Raw genomic sequence first — 26393 nt, forward strand, 5'->3', positions numbered from 1 at the left:
TCATTTTCACCATCTGCACATTTTGTGGTGCTTATGGATCAGCCTCAGTGCATTTTCCATAGCTCTGATAGAACCTTTCTAAAAACTTAGAATGGTCCTTATCTGGCTTTTGCTGAAGGTCTTGTATTATATTCAGCTCTTTTGTTTGATCACCTCTCTCTTACACTCTAATAAATCTTCTGTAAAGTTGTGCCACTAGGGAGCATGTATGAGATTGTGGCCACTTAATTTGGAGGTTCATATTTGCAGACAATAAAAACCCCAAGTCAAAGGTGAATAGTTAAGCAACTTATTAAGCAAGAGCAAAGAGAAAGCAAGAATTAAGAGCATACATTACCAGCTGGGAAAAACACCAACACCTGAACACAGAGACTGGGGAATCCCAAAGGCAGCCAGATTTGGGGTTTGTTTGGGAGCAGTTCTGAAAGAAGTGTCCTTCCCTGGGGTGGGATTCCAGAATCTCACTTTGGGGGTTCTGCTTAAATATGTTTTAGACAAAAGTGGCTATGCACCAAGGGTCTTTTTGACTTGATTACTAACCATTCCTTTCAATAGAATAGCCAGTTCTTCTCCAAGGAAACAATCAGTGTTTAAAGGTACTGAGTTAAAAATGGTGCTTAGTCTTTCATGGAGAAGGGCTAGTTCTGCCCAGGAGACAGCACAGCTATATTTCTTTTGTTTTTTAATTTTTTTAGCGCATGCACATTTTATTCTTACAATAAAGATCACGGCTTGGGCATAAATAGGGAAGATACTTAATATTTCTTTTACCCATCAAATGTCCTAGCAGGGCTAGGTTCCTACTACTTGGGTCCTAGGCAAGCTCTGTGAAAAAATTTGCCCCAGCTGGGCTGGGGGTCCTATTAGGATTCTCTTGGTGGAGATGTTGGGCCTCTTCATTAGCCTTATTTATAGCCAGCCATCTCTCATATGCCCTCAACAAGATGTTAAAAAGCGTCTGTGCATCTGCCCAGTTTCAATGATGAGCAATAAAAATAGAATTTGGCAAGATATGCGATTCTCTGAGGACCCTCCCCATGTAAGGGGTTGGAATTCTTGCAGTTCAGTAAGTCTGAAATGAAAAAAAATCAACTGAGTTTAGACCCAATAGCAGCCAGTAGGCTACTCTTCCTTATTTACTTTGCTTATGCATGATTGCCTCAAAAGAAACTGTCTGGCTTTGGATTGATAGGGTCCTGGGACAAATTGAGTACTCTGACAGGTCTTTGAGATGGAGGTCCATCCTTTGATATAGAAGGGTGGGTCTACTGGTTCTCTGGGCCCTATTCCAGGGTAGGTAGCTCTGTGAGTAGAGATACATTGGATCTCCTGCTACAAAAATTGTGTCCACTGGTTCAGGGCATTAATGGGGGTTATTTACTCATTCTCCCTTTTTTCAGTGTCTACTGTTAAGCAGAGGTATCTATCAGTGCCCCTTCCCTTCTCTGCACCAACAAACAGACAATTGTCTCTGGTGAAACTGTAATGTGTCACTACATAAATATCTTGACATAACAGATGTTATCTAATCTGTGTAACTCTTAGCAATACTTTCCAACTGCATAATGGTATGATAATCTAGGTACTCATGCATGGACCACCACCTCTCCCACAATCAAAAGCATACACAGGTAAAACAGTATTAGAATAACAACCAATATTCTAGGACATTGGGTAATGGTTGTATGCTCACCAGTCTGCTAAAATTCTATCTAGTGAGCTCCCTCCAGGAACCAACCCAGAATGGCCCCTGCTGGCCCAGATACATAGCTGGCCCTACCACATGATCAGAAGAAGCCAGGCAACCTAGGAACATATAGACAGAAATAGCACCCGCACCTCCATTATTCCAGCAAATGCTCACAAGCAAGTTTTCTGACAATGAATCTCACAGACAATATCCCCAAGCAATGGCAACCCCAAAACTGGACAAGACCTCACACAGACCCCTGTTTGGATCCTCCAAACTGGGGTGGTTCATCCCGTTTCTCAGATTCTGTTCCCTTCCCAGACACAGTTCCTTTCCACTTGCCATATGTATTTAAGCATCCAATGCCTCTAGTGGGCATAAAGAGAAACTCTCAGCTACCAACAAATTCCACAGTCCTATTTCTTGTGGGGGCTGACCTGCCACAAGCAACTAGGACCCCCCTGCTGGATAACATTTCTCTTACTGAACTTGCTATTGGGAATCACTGCCAACAGGTAAAAATCGGGGGACAGAGTTTTCTGGAAAAGAAAAGGAATATTTTACTCAATGACCCTAAAACCTGACATAAATTCTGTTTTTTTTTCCTCAAAGCCCATTTCTTTTAAAACATCCCAAGGTAAGTAACCCTGTCACTGCCCACAAGGCCAGACCAGTCCTACACTGCACCCAGAATTCCTTTTCCCACTTAAAGGTACTGTCATCAGGAAAATACAGGCACTGAAGCATGCTTCTGGTCACAATCTGCTCCAGGCATCTTTTGGAGTCTGTACACACTGGCAGAAATCCCGCTCATGGTGTGATGCTTCTTCCTTGGCTTTTGCCTGCCAGTCCAGCACTCACTCTCCATATTTTCAGCAGTGGCTTGATGGTGCAGCTGTGCTCCTAGTCAGGCACCCACTTGTAGCACTTGCTCCAATGGTCAATATCACCATGGCATCTTGGGTCAGGGAGAGTCTTGGGGCTTTTGGCACAGCCTCCAGGTCTTTCCATCCAGGGAGGCCTCTCCTTTTGCCCTACCAGCCCAGCACCTACTGTGCACCTGGCAGGGAAGGCCATGGAGAACTTGGGGAGTGGAACAGGGATTGTTACTAGACCACAGAGTCTCCAAGGCCCACTGGCCCAGAGACTTGAGTCCCTGGTAGTAGGCAGGACCAGCAAGAGCTGGGATAGCAAAAATCATGGTGATTCCATGCTTTTCACTTTTTAAAGATGATCTAAGACTCTCCCATATGGCAGAAGTATACAGAAGGGTTTTTTTCCTCCAACATATCATCTCTCTAGTACAAAGTATGTGCTCTACATGCTTCTTTCTGCTAATTCATGCTGTGCTGCCCTAGTACCCACGCAATGCACACTGGTTTGCACACTCACACTGTGACTGCTCATGAGCAGTCCTCAGAGATTCCCTATCCTTCCCGCATGATGAGAGGGTTCCCTTCTTAAAAAACAATGTGTTATATCCAAGAGAACATCCATAAGACTATAAGAAGTTTTTTTCAGCAGAAACTTTCAGCAGACAAGTGACATGACATATATTCAAACTCCTAAAAGAAATAAAAACTGCCAATTAAGAATACTATACGCAGCAAAGTACTCCTTCAGAACTGACTGAGAGAGAAAGAATTTTCCAGACAAACAAAAACTGATGAAATCATCATCACCAGACTGGCCTTTCTGGAAATGTTAACAGTAGTTCTGCAAGCTAAAATAAAAAGACACTAATTAAAAACATATAAAGCTTAAAACTTTCTGGTAATGGTAAAACAAATTCAGAATACTCCTGTAATGGAGGGTCAATAACTTATACATTCCATTGAAGTTTAAAAGCAATTAGTATTAAAAAACAACTACACAATATGTTAGTGAATACAAAATATAAAAGGATGTAGGAGTTCCAGCCAAGATGAAGGCATAAATAGAAACACTGTGCTTCTTCACACAATGAAGAGAAGGATAACAAACAATCTAAAGCCAACAAATGATCAGAGTGGCAGAAAATCAAACTGCACTGAACTCTGACAACTAAAGAGTTAAAGAAATGTTCACTCAGATTAATAGGTAGGGTGGCAGGAGGGGCAGACAGGTGGAGTGGGAAGAACACATGGTAAGGTAGAGAACTTGCAGGCAAGGCCAGGCTGGCTGAGAGGCCTTGGAACAAGGTGGTGGACTGCATAGGAAAGGCCGAGTTGGCCGAACAGGAAACTAGACACTTAAAGTTATCCGTAAACTACTGCAGGGGTTGAAATGGCAGGAGAAACTGCTAGTCTAACACCAGAGATTTTGTGGGAGAGTGGAGCAACAGCAGAGCAAGTGAGTGGTATTGTTCCCTCTCTAATCCCTCTTCTAAGTACAGTGCCATCGTGAATCAAAAAGGTTGCCTTGTCCCAGTGAACACCTAAGTCCCTGCACCTTACAACATAATGGGGGCACTGAGACAAAGAAATATGGACCAAACAAAAGAACTTATAAAAACTCCAGAAAAAGAGCTAAGCAACAAGGAGATAGCCAACCTATATGATGCAGAGTTCAAAACACTGGTAATCAGGATGCTCACAGAACTGACTGAGTTTGGTCAAAAAATGAACAAAGGAAGGCTACCTAAAGTAAAATAAAGCAAAATATACAGTGAAGGCAAGCAAACCAGGACTCAAATATGATTCAGAACAAACAGAAGAAATAAACATCCAATGTGTACAGAAGGATGAACCAAGAATTTAAAAAAAATGACAGGGAGCTTAGGAAACTCAGAAAAATTTAAGTGTTCTAATACGAGAATCATAGGAATGTCAGAAGAAGAAGAAAAAGGCAAGAAGTTGAAAACTTATTTGAATGAATAATGAAGAAAACCTTCCCCAATATGCCAAAGGAAATAAGACTTCTAGGAAGTCCTGGAATCCCAGAGAGTCTCAAAGAAGTTGAACCCAAAGAAGAACACACAAAGACACATCATCATTACATTAGCCAAGGTTAAATATATAGTGAGAATCCTAAAAGCGGCCAGAGGAAAGGAGAGAGTTACTTACAAAGGAATTCCCATGAGATTGTCAGCTGATTTCTCAAAAAACAACAACAACAACAACAACAACCAACAAAACCTTTACAGGTAAGAAGGGGTTGGAAAGAAGTATTCCAAGTCATGAAAAGCAAGGACCTACATCCAAAATTACTCTACCCAGTAAAGCTACCATTTAGAATGCAAGGACAGATAAAGTGCTTCCCAGATAAGGTAAAGTTAAAAAAGGTCACCATCACCAAGCCCTTATTATATGAAATGTCAATGGAATTTATCTAAGGAAGAGAAGAAGGTCAACAACTATGAACAGTAAAATCACAGCAAACTCACAACTGTGAAAAACTGAACCTAAAAAAAAACCTAAGCAAACAATAGAACAGGAACAGAATCATAGAAATGGACATAACATGTGACATTATCAGCAGGGAGAGGGAGGGGAAAAATGGGGAGGAAGGCACAGGAAATAAATATTTTATTTATTATTATTTTTTGGTCTTGTTTTTTAAAATTTTATTGTTTTATTTTTAAGTACATTTTATTGATTATGCCATTTCAGTTGTCCTATTTCACTCCTTCATTCCGCTCCACACTGCACACCTCTCCCCCACCATTTCCCCCTCTTTCATTTATGTCCACGTATCACAAGTTCTTTAGATTCTGTATTTCCCATAGTATTCCTGTCTATTTTCTACCTACCGTCTGTGCTACTTATTCTCTATACCTTCTCCCCCCTTCTCCTCCTCCCACTCCCCTGTTGCTAACCCTCTATGTGATCTCATTCTCTATGGTATTGCTCCCAATCTAGCTGTCCTCTTAGTTTGCTTTTGTTTTAGGTGTGGTTGTTAATAACTGTGAGTTTCACTGTTCATATTTTTTATCTTCTTTTCCTTACATAAGTCTCTTTAACATTTCATATAATAAGGGCCTGGTGATCTTGACCTCCTTGAACTTGACCTTTTCTGAGAAGCACTTTATCTGCCCTTCCATTATAAATAAAAGCTTTGCTGGATGGAGTAATCTTGGATGTAGGTCTTTGGATTTCATGATGTGGAATACTTTCCAGCCCCTTCTTGCCTGTAAGGTCTCTTCTGAGAAATCCCCTGACAGCCTGATGGGAACTCCTTTGTAGGTGACTGCCCCCTTATCTCTTGCTGCTTCTAGGATTTGCTCCTTCATTTTAATCTTGGCTAATGTAATTATCATGTGCCTTGGTGTGTTCCTTCTTGGGTCCAACTTCTTTGGCACTCTGAGCTTCCTGGACTTCCTGGAAGACGATTTCCTTTGGCAGATTGGGGAAGTTCTCCTTTATTATTTGTTCAAATAAGTTTTCCACTTGTGGCTGTTCCTCTTCCCCTTCTGGTACCCCTATAATTCAGATGTTGGGGCATTTAAAGATGTCCTGTAGGTTCCTAAGCCTCTCCTCATTTTTTTTGAATTCTGGTTTCTTCCTTCTTTTGTGTTTGGTCATTTCTTTCTTCCTTCTGGTCCACTCCCTTGATATGAGTCCCAGTTTCCTTTTCATCACTGTTGGTTTCCTGCGCATTTCCCTTCATTACAATTAGTTTAGCCTTCATTTGTTCCTCTAATTTGTGACTAAAATCAACCAGTTCTGTGAGCATCCTGATCACCAGTATTTTGAACTGTGCATCTGAAAGGTTGGCTATTTCTTGGTCGCTTAGGATTATAGGCTCTGGGGCTTTGAGTTCTTCTTGAGCCATAATGTTTCAGTTTGTTTACACCTGTTATGTATGAGGGGCGGAACCTTAGGTGTTCACCAGGGCAGGGCAACCCAATTGCTGAGTTGTGACGCTGTATGTTGGGGTGTGGTCAGAGAGGGGGAAAATGGTGCTTTGCTCTTCTCTGCTCTCTCTCAGATTTCTGTCCCCTCTGCGCTTCCCCAAAGCAAATTCGGTCCTTCTGGTGCTGGTTCCTGGGTGTGTGGGCTTCTGAATCCTCCAGGACCCTATGGGTCTCTCCAATTAACTCTCTGTGATCCTGGGAGCCTCTCCTAGAACCTCGATCCAGAAAGTCTTTCCAATTGGTGCTTTCAGGCTCTAATTAGGGTCGCTGGGTCCCTGGCCAGAGAGGTCCATCTCACTGTTTGTCCTTCGCTTGGTTTATCTGCATGGGAATGTGTGACTGTGGTCAGCCAGCCACCCTGCACTCTCACTGGGTCTGCCCATTGCCACCCCATGCCTGGTATCCACCAACCGCCACCACTTATGCTCCTGGCTTGGTACTGAACAATCTTTCCTGCTTGACCCTACTCCACTGCTCTCTCCACCCCTCTTACCAGTCTGGCTGAAAGGTTCATTGTCAGACTTCCATGCAGTCCAATTTTCTGTGTTTTGGCTGTGTTTTTGTTACTAATACGTTGCTGTATTTAAAGTTAGTTGTGCAAGGAGGCACAGTGTTTCCACCTATGCCTCAACCTTCGCCAGAAGTTGGGAATAAAAATTTACTTGATAGGCATATAACAAATGGGGAGAGGTTAAAAATGCTATAAGAAACAGAATTCAAATTATATGTACAGAGTTTAGGAAGATGGCGGAGGAGTAGGACAAGGGATTTTGCTTCCATCCACGCGCCGGAGAAAACCTGGGCTGATCTGTGGAGAAGTGCAGTGGATAGCAAACAGAGACCCAGCATATAGGAAGGAAGGACTCCAGAAAATGTAGGGGACACTGAATGACCAGAGTTTGAGGAGAGCAGATGACCGCAGATCAACACACTACGAGGGAACACCGCAGAGGCTGCAGGCCCTCCGCCGAACCACACAAGGGCCCTGGTCGGGCTTCCCCAGTCTCTGAGAGCTGAGGGCAGGCAACAACAACCCTGGGAGAGAACTAGTCATTGGCACCCTCCCTATCTGGCAGGGCGCAGATTGGAAAACACTAGGAAAGATCAGTTTGCCTGTAGTGGCAGAGAGAGGAGTGGGCAATGGGAAGCAAACCTGAGAGCTCTGATAACCCATGGGGTCAGGCTGCACTTGCTGGCTTGGGAGAATTGAGAGCTGCCCATGCATTCCCTGTAGCACGGGGTAAAAGCTTGGTCTGCCACAGACCTTGTGACACTCGGACTACTAGCAAGGCTGCTGGAATAGAGCCAGCCAGCAGCTCCATCCCTAACCAGCCAGGCAGAGACTGAGAAGCACCGGGAGTCAGGCTGGGGCTGTTAGCTTGGAAGAATTGTATTTCCCTGTGTGTTCAGCCACAGCACTGGGAAAGGTCCAAGCCCAAGCTTGTGAGACCAGGAAAGCATAGCTGGGAGCACGCACCCTCACACCAGGCCAGGGCTGGGAAACCTGGGGGAAAAATCTGCTCTCAGGAGTGCGGGAGAGCAGCGCCAGTCTGGATCATGGGAGGGCACTGGCGAGACCAATCCAGTTCACCAAGATGCAAGAAGGTCCTAACTAATAGCCTCTCAGGCGGCTGCAGGTAGTGAGACCAGAAGAAAAGGTTTGACCAGCTGGAAACCAACAAGAGGAGTAGGTGGAAGCAGAGAACACCAAGATACCTGCAGGAGACTGCACTACAGAATTTCAGAAGTATCGTACCACAGAAGTTCACACCATAAACCCAGGGAATCAGAACAGACCAATATAAGACACTGAGGCCAAGAAGAGTATCACAAGCAATGGGAAGACATAGAAACAATATCCAAATGAAAGAAAAGGAGTAAGTCTCAGAAAGAAAGTTAGATGAAATAGAGGCAAGTCAACTATCAGATGTTGAATTCCAACCACTGGTTATCAGGAAATTCAAAGAGCTTACAATGAGCTACCAGAAACTATAGGGGAGCTAAAATGAACTCTCCACAAAATATACCAATATGAAAAAGGAAATAGAAACCATCAGCAAAGGCCAAGAGGAAATGAAGAATACAATTTCTGAACTGAAGAACACAGTAGAAGGTATAAAGTGTAGGATCAATGAGGCGGAAGACTGTATAAGTGAGATCAAAGACAGGGTGGAAAGAATCTCCCAGAAGAACCAAGTAATTAAAAAAAGAATCAGAAAAAATGAGGAGAGTTTAAGAGAAATGCAAGACAATATGAAACATAATAATATCTGAATAATAGGAATACCAGAAGGAGAGGAAGAAGAACAAGGGATAGAAAACCTACTTGAAAGAGTAATAACGGAAAATTTTCTTAAGTTGAAGAGATAAAGTCACACGAATCCAGGAATAGCAGAGAGTCCCAATCAGGTGGAACACGAAGAGGCCTACTGCAAGACACATCATCATTAAAATGGCAAACCTCCAAGACAAAGAGAGAATCTTAAAGGCAGCAAGGGAGAAAAAGGAAGTAACATACAAAGGGGTCCCAATAAGGTTGGCTACTGACTTCTCAATGGAAATATTCCAAGCAAGAAGAGAATGGCAATAGATATTCCAAATAATGAGAAACAGAGGCCTAAAACCAAGGCTACTTTACCTAGCAAGGCTCTCAATCAAGACAGAAGGCCAAATAAAGAGCTTCCAAGACAAAAGAAATCTAAAAGAATGTGCCTCCACTAAACCAGCTGTACAGGAATTACAAAAAGGGCTGCTTTAAGGAAAGAAAGAAAAAGAGAGAGATAGAAAGGAGCACAGGCACATAAATGGCAATAAATAAGTACCTTTCAATAAGTGTTAGAGGAGAACGTTGGCAGGAAAATATCAGATATTTCACACAACAACATTTTTACTGATATGTCCCCTATAGCAAGGAATATAAAGGAAAGAATAAACAAATGGAATCTCATCAGAAGAAAAAGCTTCTGCGCAGCTAAAGAAAACAGCATTAAAATACAAAGACAACCAATTGTATGGGAAAACATATTTGCCAATGATACCTCAGACAAAGGTTTAATCTCAAAAATGTACAAAGAACTCACACGACTTCACTCTAAGAAAACAACTAACCCAATAAAAAATGGGGAAGGGACTTGAACAGACGCTTCTGCAAGGAGGACATACAGAGGATCCAGAGACACATGCAGAGAATCTCAATATTGCTTGCTATCACAGAGATGCAAATTAAAACCACAATGAGATAACCACTTTACACTGGGGATAATGGCTGTCATAAAGAAAGCAATAAACAACAAGTGCTGGAGAGGTTGTGGGGGAAAGGGGACCCTAGTTCACTGTTGGTGGGGTTGCAGACTGGTACAAACACTATGGAAAATAGTATGGAATTTTCTAAGAAAACTAAAAATGAATGTGCCTTTTGACCCAGCAATTCCACTCTTAGGAGTATATCCTAAGAACCCTGAAACACTAATCCAAAAGAACCTATGCATTTCGATGTTCAGAGCAGCTCAATTCACAATAGAGAAAAGTTGGAAGCAACCTAGATGCCCATTGGTCAATGACTGGATCAAAAAACTATGGTACATTTACACAATGGAATTCTATGCTGCAGAAAGGAAGAAGGAACTGCTACCCTTTACAACCTCATGGATGGAACTGGAAAGCCTTATGCTGAGTGAAATAAGCCAGGCAGTGAAAGACAAATACCATATGATCTCACCTTTGACAGGAAGCTAAACAACAAAACAAACAAGCAAGCAAAATAATACCAAATTCACTGAAATAGAGAACAGGCTGACAGTGACCAGAGGGGAGAGGGGAGGGAATTTCAGGGGAAATAGGGAAGGGATTTAGAGGAACATATATAAAGGATACATGGACAACAACTGAGAAGGGTGGAACTGGGAAGGCAGGGAGTACAGGGCTGAGATGGGATGGGAGCAATAGACAGCAAACTGTACTTGAAAAATAATTAAATTAAGAAATTGGGAAAAAATTATAAATTAAAAAAAAAGAAAGAAGTGTCTTTATTTGCAGGTAATACGATATTATATGTAAAAAACCATGAATACTCTACCAGAAAAAAGACAACCGAATTGTTCAAATCAATAAAAAATTCCATAAATTTTAAAGATAAGTAATCAATATACAGGAATCAATTATGTTTCTACCTCAACCATGACTGAAAATTAAGAAGATTACCATTTACAACAGCACCAAAAATTTTTGTAATAAGTTTAACCAAGATGAAAGATATGTATACTGAAAGCTATATGACACTGATGAAGGAAGCTTAAGGAACAAATAAATAGGAAGATATTCCATGACCATACACTGAAAATGTATTGTTGAAAATGTCCATACTTCCCAAAGTGATCTTCAGATTGAATGTAATCTCTATCAAATTCCCTAAGGCATTTTCACAGAATAGATTTATTTTGCATGAAACAACATTAAAATAAAACAAATATCTTCATAACTAAAGCAATTTTAAGGACAGACAGTGCTATAAGCTTCACAGTTTATGATTTAAAATACATTACAAATATGTAGTAATCAAATAGTATGGTTAAAACAGACACATGAAAACAGGCACATAGACTAATGGAACAAAATGGAGAGCCCAGAAACACACCGATGCATATATAGTCAATTAATTTATGACAAAAGCTAATAATATAAAATAGGAAAATTATAATCTCTTCAATAAATTCTATTGGGAAAATTGTGTAGGCACATTCAAAAGAATAGAATTGGACCCCTATATTATATGATACACAAAAATCAACTCTTAATGGACTCAAAACATAAACATAAGACTTGAAACAGTAAAATTTCTAGAATATAGGTAAGCACCTTCACAAGAGACTTGACAATAATATTTTGGGGGCTGAAGACTAAAAACAAAGGCTACAAAGAGGAAATAAAGGAGTAGTACTTCATTCCATTCTGAAAGTGAAAAACCTTCAGAGCAAATGAAACCATCAACAAAATAAAAAGGTAACCTAGACAGGAGAAAACATTTTTGAATCATCTATCTGATATGGTTAATATACACAATATAGGATGAAGTCATACTACTCAACAGCAAATAATCTAATAAGCCAATGAAGAATGAGCAGATGAATTAAAAAGAGCACTAGTGACATTCTATGAGTTTAACATGTTGATTTTATACACACTTATTGCCACCATCATGTTTGCTAACACATGCATCACATCACATAATCACTACAAATTTCCAGTGAGAACATTTAAGGTCTGTATACTTTCAAGTATACAATACAATATTACAATTATAATCACTGTTACATATTAGGTCTCCCATTTTTTTCAGACACAACATAGACTAGGCTAACAGATACATTAAAAGTTTCTCCGTATCAATAATCATCAGGAATTGTAAACCAAAGCCACAATAAAATATCCCCTCACACCCGTTAGTATGGTACCATAAAAAGACAAAAGATATGCTGGCGAGGATGTGGGAAAAAAGGAACTCTTGTGTACTATTTGCGCTGAAATGTAAAACTGATGCATGCACTGGCTCACAGTGCCCATGGTATCATGGATGAGATATGAGACAAATTCACACAGACTACTGAGTCCTGTGGAGGAAGAGGGACTACACAGCTACTCCCTCAAATGGGAAGCATCTCAGAGTGGCTTGACCACCCTCTCAAGGGCAGAGCGCCCTGACCCTAGCCTAGAGAGGCTTTTATTGGGTTTAATTTGTGCAGAAACAGAGGTACAGCTCATTAATCATTGTCAGGCAGTAAGGATCAAACAGTACATAGCATACAAAGAACTATTAGGGCTTCCTTTTAGCTGAGTCAGGGCCTATCAGCTAAAAGGCTACAAAACTTTGGGAAACAAACTCATTTCCTGCCTGGGCCTTTACCATTTAACTAAGACCATTTTTAGCAAAGAAGGCTTCACAATATTTTATATATTCTTTTTTCAGAACTGATCACCAGGATAGCCTGCCCTTTCCAGCACAGTGATGCTCCACCCTCTGTTATTGTTTCAGGCTTAAGTCAGGCAGAGGAGGCAGATAGATATGGAATTTTTGGAGACTTCTTGCAGACTCAGGGGAGTCATGCTTCGTCAAAGCTGAGGGGTGAGGGTCCATAACCCCCTTTCTCCACAGTCCTCCCAAGTCCTTCCCTGGGGCCTCCATGTGCTCATGCCTATCTTAGATTGTTCCCCCCTTGGGGAATCTTACTCATCACTGGCTAACCAATCAAGCATTAGGAGTCAGTCATGGATGAAGTAAAAGGAGCAGAAGGGGCACTACTACCAGGGAGATAAGCTTTGTCTCCTTAGTGGCTTAGGGTCTGAAAGTTGCTCAGCCTTTGCCATTGGGGGGGAGGGCGGTTTACAGCTCTGAAACCAGGAGGGCCAGTTACCAACATCAAACTGTATAAAATTTCTTCAAATAATTAAAGTTGAACTACCATATGACCAATGATCTCACTTTTGTGTTACCCAAAGTAAATGAAAACAGAATCTTGCAGGGTTATCTGCACTCCCATGTTAACAGATATAATGTAACATGCTCAATAGCGAAGATATAGAAACAACGCAAGTATCTACCAAGATGTATGTGTATGTCTGATGTGTATGTGTATGTATATGTGTCTGAGTGTTTAAAATAGAACATTATTAGCAATAAGGATGGAAATCCTTCCATTTGCAACAACACAAATGAAATTATGCTAAATGAAATGAATCAGAGAAATACAAACACAATATGATGTTACTATGTGGAATCTTAAAAATAATTAATAGAAACAGAGATTGAACCAGAGACTGGGGAGCAAGGGAAACATTTTGATCAAAGAGCACAAACTCCCTGTTGGGAGATAAATGCTTGGGAGACCTAATATGTAACAGTGATTATAATTGTAATATTGTATTGTATACTTGAAAGTATACAGACCTTAAATGTTCTCACTGGAAATTTGTAGTGATTATGTGATGTGATGCATGTGTTAGCAAACATGATGGTGGCAATAAGTGTGTATAAAATCAACATGTTAAACTCATAGAATGTCACTAGTGCTAGAAGAAAGGTTTCTGAGGCACTGTTGAAAGAGAAGATGCTAAATTCTTTCAATGACAATGTTTGATATAATAATCATATAATAATAATGATTATTATATTATCATTATAATAATGTTCAATATAATGGCAATGAATAGTACCTGAAAACTTTTTCCAGTTATTTCAAAAAATGTACTCAATTTTAAAAATTCTTAAAAGATTAATAATAAACATTTAAAAACCTTCCCGTTTTGTTAGGGAACTCACTGGCTGGAGTAGTATTACTGGCAAAAGCAACTCAGACCAGGTTGTATTTATAAAGAAAAATGATCTGCTCTAGGATTTTTTACCAGACAGATCAGACAAATCCTTCCTGTGTAAGGAGTTGGGTGGCCACTGGTTAGCACCGAAAGTCTAACGTACCAGAAAACCTCTCAAACTAGAGTGGCTGTTCACCCTCAGAGCAGTTCTGGGCGCACATTTTGGTAACTATAATGGCAGTGTCATTAAAGAACTGCTCCTCATTGCCTGAGATGTTCCCACAGCAAGATGCCAGACTGAGAGCTCCAGGTGTACAAAGATGAAGAAGGGGGAGCGAGAGCAAACGGGTCTCCTCTTACCTGTGTGGAAGTTATGCTGCTGCTGCATTTCAGCGCGGTTACCTTGATTTGGTTGATGTGTGGTTTCTGAAGGTCATTCTGGAGAGGAACACCTAATGGGTGAGCCATTCCAGGTCCTTACTACTGGATCAGCTCCACTAAGGACCAGGCCAGAGGCAGTACTGGTCTCAACCCTGGGTTGCCTGGCTCCCCAGCTTGATGGTCACAAGCCTTGGTCCAATCTCCAACCTCTCTGCTCTGTGTTACCTAATCTATAAAATGAGGGAGGTCACAGTACCTACACTTCACATGGGTGATGTAAACATTAAGTGAGTTAATACAGGTAACACAGTGAGTGCCCCGTATGGGCACTCTCTTCTTACCACCCTCTCTTCTTACTACCATCTAAGGGTTTGTGTTGATTCCCAAGAAAGACACCAACACTAAAGACACCAACACTATAGACACCAACACTAAAGACACCAAAACTATAGACACCAACACTAAAGACCAGTGGTGATACTGTGCTATTTCTAGAGCCTAGAGTGGAAAAACCTGTGTCTTTATTTTCAGGGACAAATCGAAGGATAGATTCAGGAAAGATGGCCTCAGTATGACTTGTGGTAGCTGCACTCTGGAGAGCAAGGAGCACAGTTGAAACTTCCAAAATGCAGAACAGGAATTTGAGCAATATGTTTTGAAGGAATATGGTCTAACACAAATATGAAAAAATAAGCAGTTCATTCTAGTGTAATGAAAGGCCTAAAAATAAGAAATCCTGAAAAGGTGTCACTTGACTAGATTGTTTTTAGTTTATACATTAGAATACCAAATAAAATTATGAAAAATAAGCCACAGAGGATAACACAAACAACTTTTATTGAGAATTTTGTCTTGTTACAGAGAATTCATAAGCCATTCACTGTCACATAAGAAGGTGGGCAGCACACACACTTACCAAAGTCAACGGTTCTTCATGAAAAAGGCCTGCAAAACTTAATTAGGGAAAGACAAAAAATTTTAAATTTGTTAAATTCCTGTTCATTTTATAGAGGTACCTTTGTAATGTTTTCATTCTTCCCCTCTGAAGTTTCTCTCCTTGCTTACTGTTTGATTCAGTACAATTATCACAACTTAAAAATGCAACAGATTTGTTTTGAACTCAGTAATTTTGATTAAATCATTTAAATCATTCGATTAAGCCATTTAAATCATTTCTTGAGTTAGGCAGACTCCAACATCTGAATGGTTGTCTTGGACAACAAACCCATTAACATGGTAATGGTTTCACAAGAACACTATGTTGGGGAAACCACACCTTTCACCTCTGTCACTAGATGGTAGTGTGTCCACTTGTGAAACATCTCTGACAATCTTCACAGAGCTCTAATGCAGAGGGGGAAGAATTCTTTTGAAATCAGATATGTATTAATTTATTAAACACTTTCTCTAAGAACTTTTGAAACATTTATATAATTTAAGAACTCCCAGGTGACTAAAGAGGTGACTTGTAAACATGAAATTTAGCAAGCACATCAAACTATCTAGCATGCATTCTCAGTACCCATAATGTTTCAGACTTATACAGCATTTGAATGTCTTGGACTGTACCAGTGCATTCATTGTTCACTGAAAGGGCTTTCATTATATCTCATTCTGGAAATATACTTCATTCTTGTTCTGAAAATAAGACAGATCTCAAATTTACAAACTTTATCAAAGCAAAATTTGTTCAATCTTTCACACAGGCAAAAGAGATAAAAATTTGTCAAGACTCGGGGCTCCATTTGAATTTCCTGTTTTTACCCTTTGTCTCCAAAGGAGGAGGCAGATTCACATCCCAAGGTTTTAAAAACCTTTAAAGAACAGAAGCCCTCATGCCCTGCCCCCAGACAGTTCATCCACTTTGACCTTCTTTCTTTTGATCCTGGTTTTCCTGGATGATTTGCTTTTATGTCTCCAAAGGATTTTCACCAAAAGCAGATTTGTCTTTCATTTTTTTAACACTCACTTCTAATTCTTTCTTCATGTCAATATTCAATGACTTTTCAATCACCCGCTGTCAAATATTGAGTTGGCTTAAAACTCTATTTAGTTTTTTTCATAAAATAAAAGCAGCTTTTCATTTTTTTATCAATAACTTTATTTGTTAGGATATTTTGAGTATGTCAGACATCTCCCATGTGGTTAAACACTGATTGTTCTCAATTAATGTCTCCATTTGATCACTACCAGCTTCAAATGGTCTACCCAACTGTAGAGAACAGTCCAGCAGGAAATCTCCAGCATGAAACTTTTCAAACCACTTTTGACATATTCTATCAGTCACAGCACATTCTCCAATTGTAACACCAAAATGTTTTGGTGTGTGTTTCAATTGAGTTTTTAGCTTTCTAGAAATAATAAAGCCTAATATTCTAAAAACCTAATATGCTAATTAGGCACATGCCTAGTATGCCTAATATGCCTCTCATACCACCTGCTTATTTTCTTCCACTTCAATATTAAAATATCTACATAAAAATTGACCAGTTTTGCTGTTTTTTTAAAAAATACATGCTGAAGGAAGATGGCAGAGGGGTAATGGTCACCTTAACCTCTTCCTAGGACAAATCTGGAATGACAACTAAATTGTGGAGAAATCATCTACAACAGAAAAACTGAGCAATAGAGAGACACAAACCTTATAACCTCAGACAAACAGAAGAATCAGCTTTGGCACAACCTGTTTGGCAAGGAGTGCAGTAGAGACTTGAGAAGGCTGGCTGGGTACTCATAGCCTGTGGTGCCAGAGATAATTAAGCAACTGGCTAGATCCCCCTGGGAAGTGTGGCATCTATGCCCTAAGCATCAGTGCCCCGAAAGTACACAGTTAACAACCAGTGGCAAAAAATGGCAGGGTTGCTCTCCACCAGAGACCAACACCTGGAGATGCAAAGAGCCACTTAAAGGTCAATGCACAAATTTTCATTTGTAGCCACCTACCCAGGGCTCTGGCAAAAGTGGGCGTAGAGTGGGCTGGTGACATCTAAGAAGAGTCTGAGGATGGAAGCTTTGGGAAATCTGAGAGAACAGACTTTGGAATACTATAGCAGCCATGATTCTCAGGCAGACCACTACCCTGTGAGCTTCTACATCCTGATGGGAAACAAGAGCCCCTACCCCAGGAGGGATTTGGCCCTGCTCTGCTACACTTAATTAAGACTGACTGTTGAGTGCAGAGTGACTAGATTAACAGCTGAACGAGTCATCCACAGACAGTAGATCCCTAAAAGTCTCAAATAGGCTGCCTAAGACCAGATGAGGTCCACATCTGACATCACCAGAGGCAAAACCAAAAAGCAAAAAACAGTGGTAAATACAGGAGGTTACCTTGATGGAATCCACTGTCATGTTTCCTGATTTCTAATATTTTCTTTCCTGCATAGCTTTCTAATACTCATTTCTTATCTACCAAGTTTGTACATACTAAGCCACTATATTTTACTCTACAGTTTATTTCAATTCACATATTGTATGCCCCCCTTCTCTTTCCCCATTTTACCTCACTCTTTCTTCAATTATTTTCACTTCAAATTTTGTTTTCTCTTTTGATACAACTTGTTTCCTTTCTGCATTCTTACTATTTCTGCTCCATCCAGACACACAAATCCAATTTTCTTGTCTTTGGTAATCTCACATCCTTGTACACCCTGCTCTTTAAATACCCGCATTCTCTATCACCTTTAGTAATCTTTGCTAGTTGGTTGTGGGTAGGATGCTGGTTGGTGCATTTTCTATCACTTTTATCTTCAGAGCTTCACCAATTTTGTACTTAAAATATAAAAATACTGGCCCTTCTCCAACTTGTTTTACATCTCAAATTTTTAATTTTGTCATCTTAGCCTATATTTTTTTCCTTTTAGACTCGATTCTATTTCTCTTTCACCCAGCCCTTTTATTTTTCTTTATTCCCCCTTCTTTCTTTCTTTTTTTCATTACATACTAACTTTTAATTTTCCCTCCCTTAGTCTGGTTTTTGTTTCTCATTCTTTCTTCCCCAAAAAGGCAACTACCAGAAACTTCCTGCAAACTGTATCAGCACAAAAGGATATAGAGCCCCAGCTGGTGTAGCTCAGTGGATTGAATGTAGACCTGTAGGCCTATCACATCAAAATCATTTCCCATCCCTCTAAACATCTCTTGGCTTTTTCTGTATTTCTTTTTTGCCTTTTATTCTCATACCACCTGTATTAATTTTAGCTCATTTGTTGTTGATCCATGGTGATGGATCTTTCTCTTCAATTTGGCTCTTATATTTTAATTAATTATTTACTATTTCCCTTCCTTTTTCTTTGTCTCTCTCACTTTATATTATTGTAATTTCTGTTTAAACCTAATACTCTACACTTCCTTCTCATACTCTCTCATTCCCTCTTTTATTCATGATTTAAATTTTACCTTTCCTTTTCCCATTGCTTCAACTTCCCAGCTTATTAGTGCTCCTCCTTTTACTCTCTCAAAATCATTTTTATTTCAGTAGGTCATTTTATATCCATTCTCCTTTCTTATAACAGTCTCAATCTCTTTACACCTTTATTATTACTGATTTATTTTCTCTAGGATTGCAAACAGGAATTATTTTTGTGGGTGTGGGTTTGTTTCCTGGGCTTTGTGGTTTTGTTCTGGTGTGATCTGCACAACAGCACATACAATGTGGTGGACAGAGAGACACCTGCCAACCAGCTGGAAGGAAAGACCAATCAAAGAAAGACCCAACAACAATTAAAACCCAATTACACCCCCAGAGGCAACATAAACAACAGAAAGAACATCTAGTTCTGGTGATCAAGGAGACTACATCACTGAATCTCACAGGCCTCCCACTGTACAAGTTCACACCACAAAGTCAGAAAGTCAAATGAGATTAATTTAAGAAGAAGAAGCAAACAAAGAGTCTTACAAATAATGGGAAGACAAAGAAGGACCCAACTGAAAAGATAGGAGAAAGATTCAGAAAGAATGCTAAATGCTAGAGTCAGGACAACTCTCAGATATTGAGTTCAACACAATAGTTATAAGGAAGCTTAATAAGCTTTGTGTGAATGCCCCCCACAAAAAAATGCAACTACCAGAAACTTACTGCAAATTGTATCAGCACAAAAGGATATAGAGCCCCAGCTTGTGTAGCTCAGTGGATTGAATGTAGGTCTGTAAATCAAAGAGTCAACAGTTTGATTCCCAGTAAGGGCACATGCCTGTATTGCAGGCCATATACCCAGTAGAAGGATGAGTGAGAGGCAACCATACATTGATGTTTCATTCCCCCTCTTTCCCCTTTCCTTCCCCTCTCCCTAAAATTAAATAAATGGAATCTACAGAGAAAGACACAGAAACAGTCAATAAAGCGTAAGAGGAAATGATGAACTCATTTTGTAAAGTGAAGAATGCAGTACAATAAATCAAGTGCAGGCTAGATAAAACAGAGTACAGAATCAGCAAGCTGGTTGACAAAGGAGGAAAAAAAACTCCCAGGATGAACAAGAAAACAGTCAGAGACTCAAAAGCAATGAAGAGGGGTAAGGGAAATGCAGGACAACAACAAAACATAGTAATATCTGCATAATAAGGAATACCAGAGGAGCAGTAAGGGACAGAAAACCTCTTTGAAAAAGTAATGATGGAAAACTTTCCTAATTTGATAAGAGATAAAGTCACACAAGTCAAGGAAGCACAGAGAGTCCCAAGCAAGAGGAACCCAAAGAGGCCCACTTCAAGACACATTATCATTAAAATGGCAAAATTCGTAGACGAAGAGAGAATCTTAAAGGCAGCAAGGGAGAAACAGAAACTAACATGCAAAGGAACCCTGATAAGACTAGCAGTTGACTTCTCAATAAAAGCACTCCAAGTCAAAGAGAATGAGAAGATATATTCCAAGTGATGAAAACCAGAGGCCTGCATCAAGACTATGTCATCCAGCAAGGCTCTCAATTAAAATAGAAGACCAAATAAGGAGCTTCCAGGATACAAGAACTCTAGAAGAATACACCTCCAAGCAACTTCCGCCAAGATGGAGGCATAGGTGGAAACACTGTGCCTTCTCCCACAACCAAGTTTGAATACAACAAAGGTTTAGTGAACAAAGACACAGCCAAAGAACAGAAAACTGAACTATACAGAAGTATGACAACAATCAACCCTTCAACTGGGACCAGTAAGAGAGGCGGAGCCAGCAGCAGAGCAGGGTCGAGCAGGAAGGATCCCCCGACCCAGGCAACCCAGGAGACCCAGGTTACCCAGGTGACCCAGGCGCACAGGCAGCGGGGTAGCATTGCGGACCCAGAGAAGGTGTGGGGCAGGCTGAGCGAGGTTGCACATTCACATGAGCAGATAAACCCAGCAAAGGAGTGAGCAGTGAGACAGACAGTGCGGCCCGGCAGCGGGAGGAGGCAGAGGGGACCGCCATTGATTTCCTTTGACTCCGCCCCCATATACAGTATCACAACCCAGCCACTGAGTGACCCCGCCCTGGTGAACAACTAGGGCTCTGCTCCTCATATGTAACAAATGCAAACAGACCAAAACCCTATGGCTTAAGAATAGCTCAAAGCCCCAGAACCAATACTTCTAAGCAACCAAGAGATAGCCAACCTTTCAGATGCACAGTTCAAAACACTGGTGATCAGGATGTTCACAGAACTGGTTGATTTTAGTCACAAATTAGAGGAACATATGAAGGCTAAACTAATTGAAATGAAGGGAGATGCACAGGAAACCAATAGTGATGGAAAGGAAACTGGGACTCAGATAAATGGAGTGGAACAGAAAGAAGAACAAAACATCCAACCAGAAAAGAATAAAGAAACAACAATTCAAAAAAATGAGGAGAGGCTTAGGAAACTCCAGGACATCTTTAAACGTTCCAACATCCGAATTATAGGGGTACCAGAGGGGAAAAGAAACAGCCACGAGTGGAAAACATATTTGAACGGATAATAAAGGAGAAAGTCCCCAGTCTGGCAAAGGTAATAGACTTCCAGGAAATCCAGGAAGCTCAGAGAGTCCCAAAGAAGTTGAACCCAAGAAGGAACACACCAAGGCACATCATAATTACATTAGCCAAGACTAAAATGAAGGAGCAAATCCTAGAAGCAGCAAGGGATAAGGGGACAGTCACCTACAAAGGAGTTCCCATGAGACTGTCAGCGGACTTCTCAAAAGAGACCTTACAGGCAAGAAGGGGCTGGAAAGAAGTATTCCAAGTCATGAAATCCAAAGACCTACATCCAAGATTACTCCATCCAGCAAAGCTTTCATTTAGAATGGAAGGCAGATAAAGTGCTTCTCAGATAAGGTCAAGTTCAAGGAGGTCATGATCACCAGGCCCTTATTACATGACATGTTAAAGAGACTTAACATGAAAAGAAAAAGAAGATGAAAAATATGAATAGTGAAAGGACAGCAAACTCATAGTTATCAACAACCATACCTAAAAAAAAGCAAACCAAGAGGACAGCTAGATCAGGAGCAGAACCATAGAAATGAAGAACACATGGAGGGTTAGCAACAGGGGAGTGGGAGGAGGAGAGGGGGGGAGAAGGCACAGAAAATAGCATAGACAGTAGGTAGAAAATAGAGAAGAGGGCAAGAATAGTAGGGGAAATGCAGAATCTAATGAACTTGAGACACATGGTCATAAACTAAAGGGGGGTGGTGGTGGGGGAGGGGATGTACAGGGTGGAGGGGAATGAAGGGGGCAATAGAACAACAAATGTAATGGTATAATTAATAAAATATATATTTTTAAAAAAAGAACACACCTCCACCAACCAGCTCTAAATGGACTGCTTTAAGAAAAGGAAAAAAAAAAGGGTGAGGGAAGGAATGAAAGTACAAAAAAATGGCAATGAATAAGGACCTACCAATAATAACCTTATATGTAAATAAATTAAATTCTCCAATAAAAAATAAGGAATAGCTGAATGAATAAGAAAGCATGACTCACACATATGCTCCCTGCAAGAGACCCACCTCAGAACAAGAGACCTACACAGACTGAAAGTGAAGGACTGGAAACAAATACTCCAAGCAAATGAACAGGAGGAAAAAAACCAGGATAGCAATCCTCATATCAAAAAATAGACTTCACAAAAAGAGGGCCATAAAAAGAAATCCCAAGGTCAATTTGTAAAACATGAGGGAAAGATCCACCCAAAAGACATAAGTATTGTATATATATAATGTATATTATATAATATCTCTAATATATATCAAATATATCATATGCACACACACACTCACATACCCAACATAGGAGCACCCAAATATATAAAGAAAATCTTACAGGACTTCAAGATAGATATAGATATTGAAAGCAACACAATTACTGTAAGGGATTTCAACACCCCACTGTCAAAAAAGAACAGCTCTTCCAAACAAACTATCAACAAAGATGTGGCATTAAACAATGTCCTAGATCCAATGAACTTAACTGATATATATATAGAGAGTCTTTCATCCCAAAGAAGCAAAATACACACTTTTTCAAATGTACATGGAACATTTTCAGAGACACACCATATGATAAGACACAAAACAAGCTTTAACACATTCAAGAAGACTGAAATCATATCAAGTGTTTTCTATGACCACAATGGACTGAAACTAGAAACCAACCCCAAGCAAAAAACTCAAAAACACTCAAACTCATGGAGATTGAATAGCAAGGGTCAAGAAAGGGTCAAGAATGAGATCAAGGAAGAAATCAAAACGTTTCTGCAAACAAATAAAAATTAACTAAAAACAATCCAAAACTTATGGGATACAGTGAAGGCAGACCTGAGAGGGAAATTCATAGCAATACAGGCCTACTTAAAAAAAAAATAGAAACACTTCAAGTAAAGAACCTAACCCTACATCTATAAGAACTGGAGGAACAACAACAAAGACAGCCCAGAACAAGTAAAAGAAAGAAAATAACCAAGATCAGAGAAGAATGAAATTATGTAGAGACTAAAAGAATAATTCAAAGGATCAATAAATCTAGGAGCTTGTTCTTTGAAAGATAAACAAAAGTGACTAGCCTTTAACTAAATTCATTAAAAAGAAGAGCCCTGAAATAAATAAAATTAAAATAGAAAGAGGAGTCATTGCAACTGATAGCACAGAATAACAAAGGATTGTAAGAAGTTACTATGAACAACTCAATGCTAAGAAATTTGAAAACCTGGTTGAAATAGACAAATTTCTACAAAAATACACTGTCTCAAAATGAGTGAAGAAGAAGCAGAAAGCCTGAACAGGCCAGTATCAGTTTGTGAAATTGAAGTAGTAATCAAAAATCTCTGGCACACGAAAGCCTTAGATGGATGGTTTCACAGGAGAATTATACAAAACATTTAAGAAAGAGAATCCCCTACACTTCTTAGACAAGAAGTGTAAGAGATGGAAGACTCTCAAACTCTTTTTGTGAGACCTGTGTCATCCTAATTCCAAAACCAGAAAAAGACACAGGAACAACAAGGAGAGAAAACTATAGGCCAATATCACTGATGAACAAAGACGCCAAAATCCTCAACAAAAATATAGTCAAACCTCATCCATCAATATGTTAAATAGATTATACACCATGAACAACTGGGATTCATTCCAGAGCTGTAAGGATGGTACAATATGAGCAAATCAATAAATGTAACAAAAATATAAACAAAAGAAAAGACAAAAATCACATGACCATATCAATACATTTGGTAAAGCATTTGATAAGGTACATCACCCATTTATGCTAAAAACACTCAGCAAAGTGGGAGTAAATGGAGCATTCCTCAACATAATAAAGACCAAATACAAGAGACCTACAGCCGACATCATACACAATGGGTAAACCCTAAAATCTTCCCCACTAAGATTCAGAACAAGACGAGGATGTCCACTTTTACCACTTCTATTCAACATAGTATTGGATGTCCTAGCCACAGCAATCAGACAAGAAGAAATAAAAGGCATCCAAAATGAAAAGGAGAAAGTAAAACAGTCATTGTCTGCATATGACCTGATAATGTACACAAAAAATCCTTCAGACTCCACCAAAAAATACTTAACATAGTAAGCAGCAGGATACAAAATCAATATTCAAAATTGAAGACTATTTTGTACAACAATGAAATATCTGAAACAGAAATGAGGAAAAAATCTCATTTGATATAGCAACAAGAAAAATAATTCCATGACTTCTTGAGGCATAGATGAAAACGCTGTGCCCCCTCCCACAACTAAATTTAAAGATAGCGAAGTGTTAGTAACAAAAACACAGCCAAAAGAGTGAAAATTGAACTGTACAGAAGTCCAACAACAACAAACCATTCAGCCAGACTGCATTGCAACGCAGCGACTGAGTCGCCCTGCCCTGGTGAACACCTAAGGCTCTGCTCCTCATACATAACAGGTGCAAACACACCAAACATTATGACTCAAGAACACCTCAAAGCCCCAGAGACTATAATTCTAAGTGACCAAGAAATTGCCAACCTTTCAGATGCACAGTTCAAAATACTGGTGATCAGGATGCTCACAGAATTGGTTGATTTCAGTCACAAATTAGTGGGACATATGAAGGCTAAACTGATTGAAATGAAGGGAAATGCATAGGAAACCAATAGTGACGAAAGGGAAACTGGGACTCAACTCAGAAGGTGAACCAGAAGGAAGAAAGAAACAACCAAACAGAAAAGAAGGAAGAAACCAGAATTCAAAAAAATGAGGAGAGCCTTAGGAACCTCCAGGACATCTTTAAATGCCCCAACATCTGAATTATAGGGGTACCAGAAGGGGAAGAGGAAGAGCCACTAGTGGAAAACTTATTTGAACAAATAATAAGGGAGAACTTCCTCAGTCTAGCAAAGGAAATAGACTTCCAGGAAGTCCAGGAAGCTCAGAGTGCCAAAGAAGTTGGACCTAAAGAGGAAGACACCAAGGCACATCATAATTACATTAGCCAAGATTAAAATGAAGGAGAGAATTCTAGAAGCAGCAAGAGATTCTAGAAGCAGTCACCGACAAAGTAGTGCCCATCAGGCTGTCAGCAGATTTCTCAAAAGAGACCTTACAAGCAAGAAGGGGCTGGAAAGAAGTATTCCACGTCATGAAATCCAAAGACCTACAACCAAAATTGCTCTATCCAGCAAAGCTTTTACTTAGAATGGAAGGACAGATAAAGTGCTTCTCAGATAAGGTGAAGTTCAAGGAGTTCATCATCACCAAGTCCTTATTATATGAAATTTTAAAGGGAGTTATATAAGAAAAAGAAGATGAAAAATATTAATAGTGAAAGTACAGCAAACTCACAGTTATTAACAACCACACCTAAAACAAAAGCAAACTAAGAGGACACCTAAAGCAAAAGCAAACTAAGAGGAAAGCTAGATCAGGAGTGGAACAATAGAAATGAAGATCACAAGGAGGGTTAGCAACAGGGGAGTGGGAGGAGGAGAAGGGGGGAGAAGGTAAAGAGAATTAGTAGCATAGACAGTAGGTAGAAAAATAGATGGGGGGAGCAAGAATACTATGGGAAATAGAGAATCTAAATAACTTGTGACACATAGACATGAACAAAAAGGGGGGAATGGTGGGGAAGGGGTGTGCAGGGTGGAGGGGAGTGAAGGGAGGGAATGTGGCAACTGTAATGGCATAACCAATAAAATATACTTAAAAAAAAGAAAAATAATTACCTAAGAATAAACTTAACCAAGGAGGTAAAAGACTTGTACTCAGAAAACTATATAACCCTGAAGAAAGAAATTAAGGAATACACAAATAAATGGAAACATATACCATGTTCATGGATTGGTAGAACTAACATTATCAAAATGTCCACACACTTCAAAACAATTTATAAATTCAATGTAATCCCCATTAAAGTACCAAGTATATATTTCACACATTTACAACAAACATTTCAAAAATTTATATGGAACCATAAAAAACCTTCAAAAGGTGCAACAATTTTGAGAAAGAAGAACAAAGTAGGAGTGATCACCATACCTGATGTTAAATTATATTACAAGGCCACTGTAATCAAAACAGTTTGGTAAGAGGATGAGAACAGACACATACATCAATGGAACAAAATAGAGAGCCCAGAAATAAACCCAAGTCTCTATGCCACTTAGTGTTTGACAAAGGGGGCAGAACCATTAAATGGAGTAGCCTCTTTAATTAATAGTGTGGATAATCTGGATATGTACA

At 39.7% G+C, this 26393-nt stretch overlaps 1 long non-coding RNA gene across 1 annotated transcript; it reads right to left on the minus strand.

Moving 5' to 3' along the window:
- Nucleotides 1–555: 555 nt before the first annotated feature.
- On the minus strand, nucleotides 556–18585 carry LOC118980771 (uncharacterized). Its single transcript, XR_005065218.1, has 3 exons — nucleotides 18571–18585; nucleotides 1599–1604; nucleotides 556–638 (listed from the first exon to the last, which is right to left on the minus strand). It is a non-coding gene; the product is annotated as an uncharacterized LOC118980771 (long non-coding RNA).
- Between the last annotated feature and the right edge of the window lie 7808 nt (nucleotides 18586–26393).

This window comes from Sturnira hondurensis, unplaced genomic scaffold (genome assembly GCF_014824575.4).
Source record: "Sturnira hondurensis isolate 20B ecotype Veracruz unplaced genomic scaffold, ASM1482457v3 Scaffold0023338, whole genome shotgun sequence".
Taxonomy (NCBI): Eukaryota; Metazoa; Chordata; class Mammalia; order Chiroptera; family Phyllostomidae; genus Sturnira; species Sturnira hondurensis.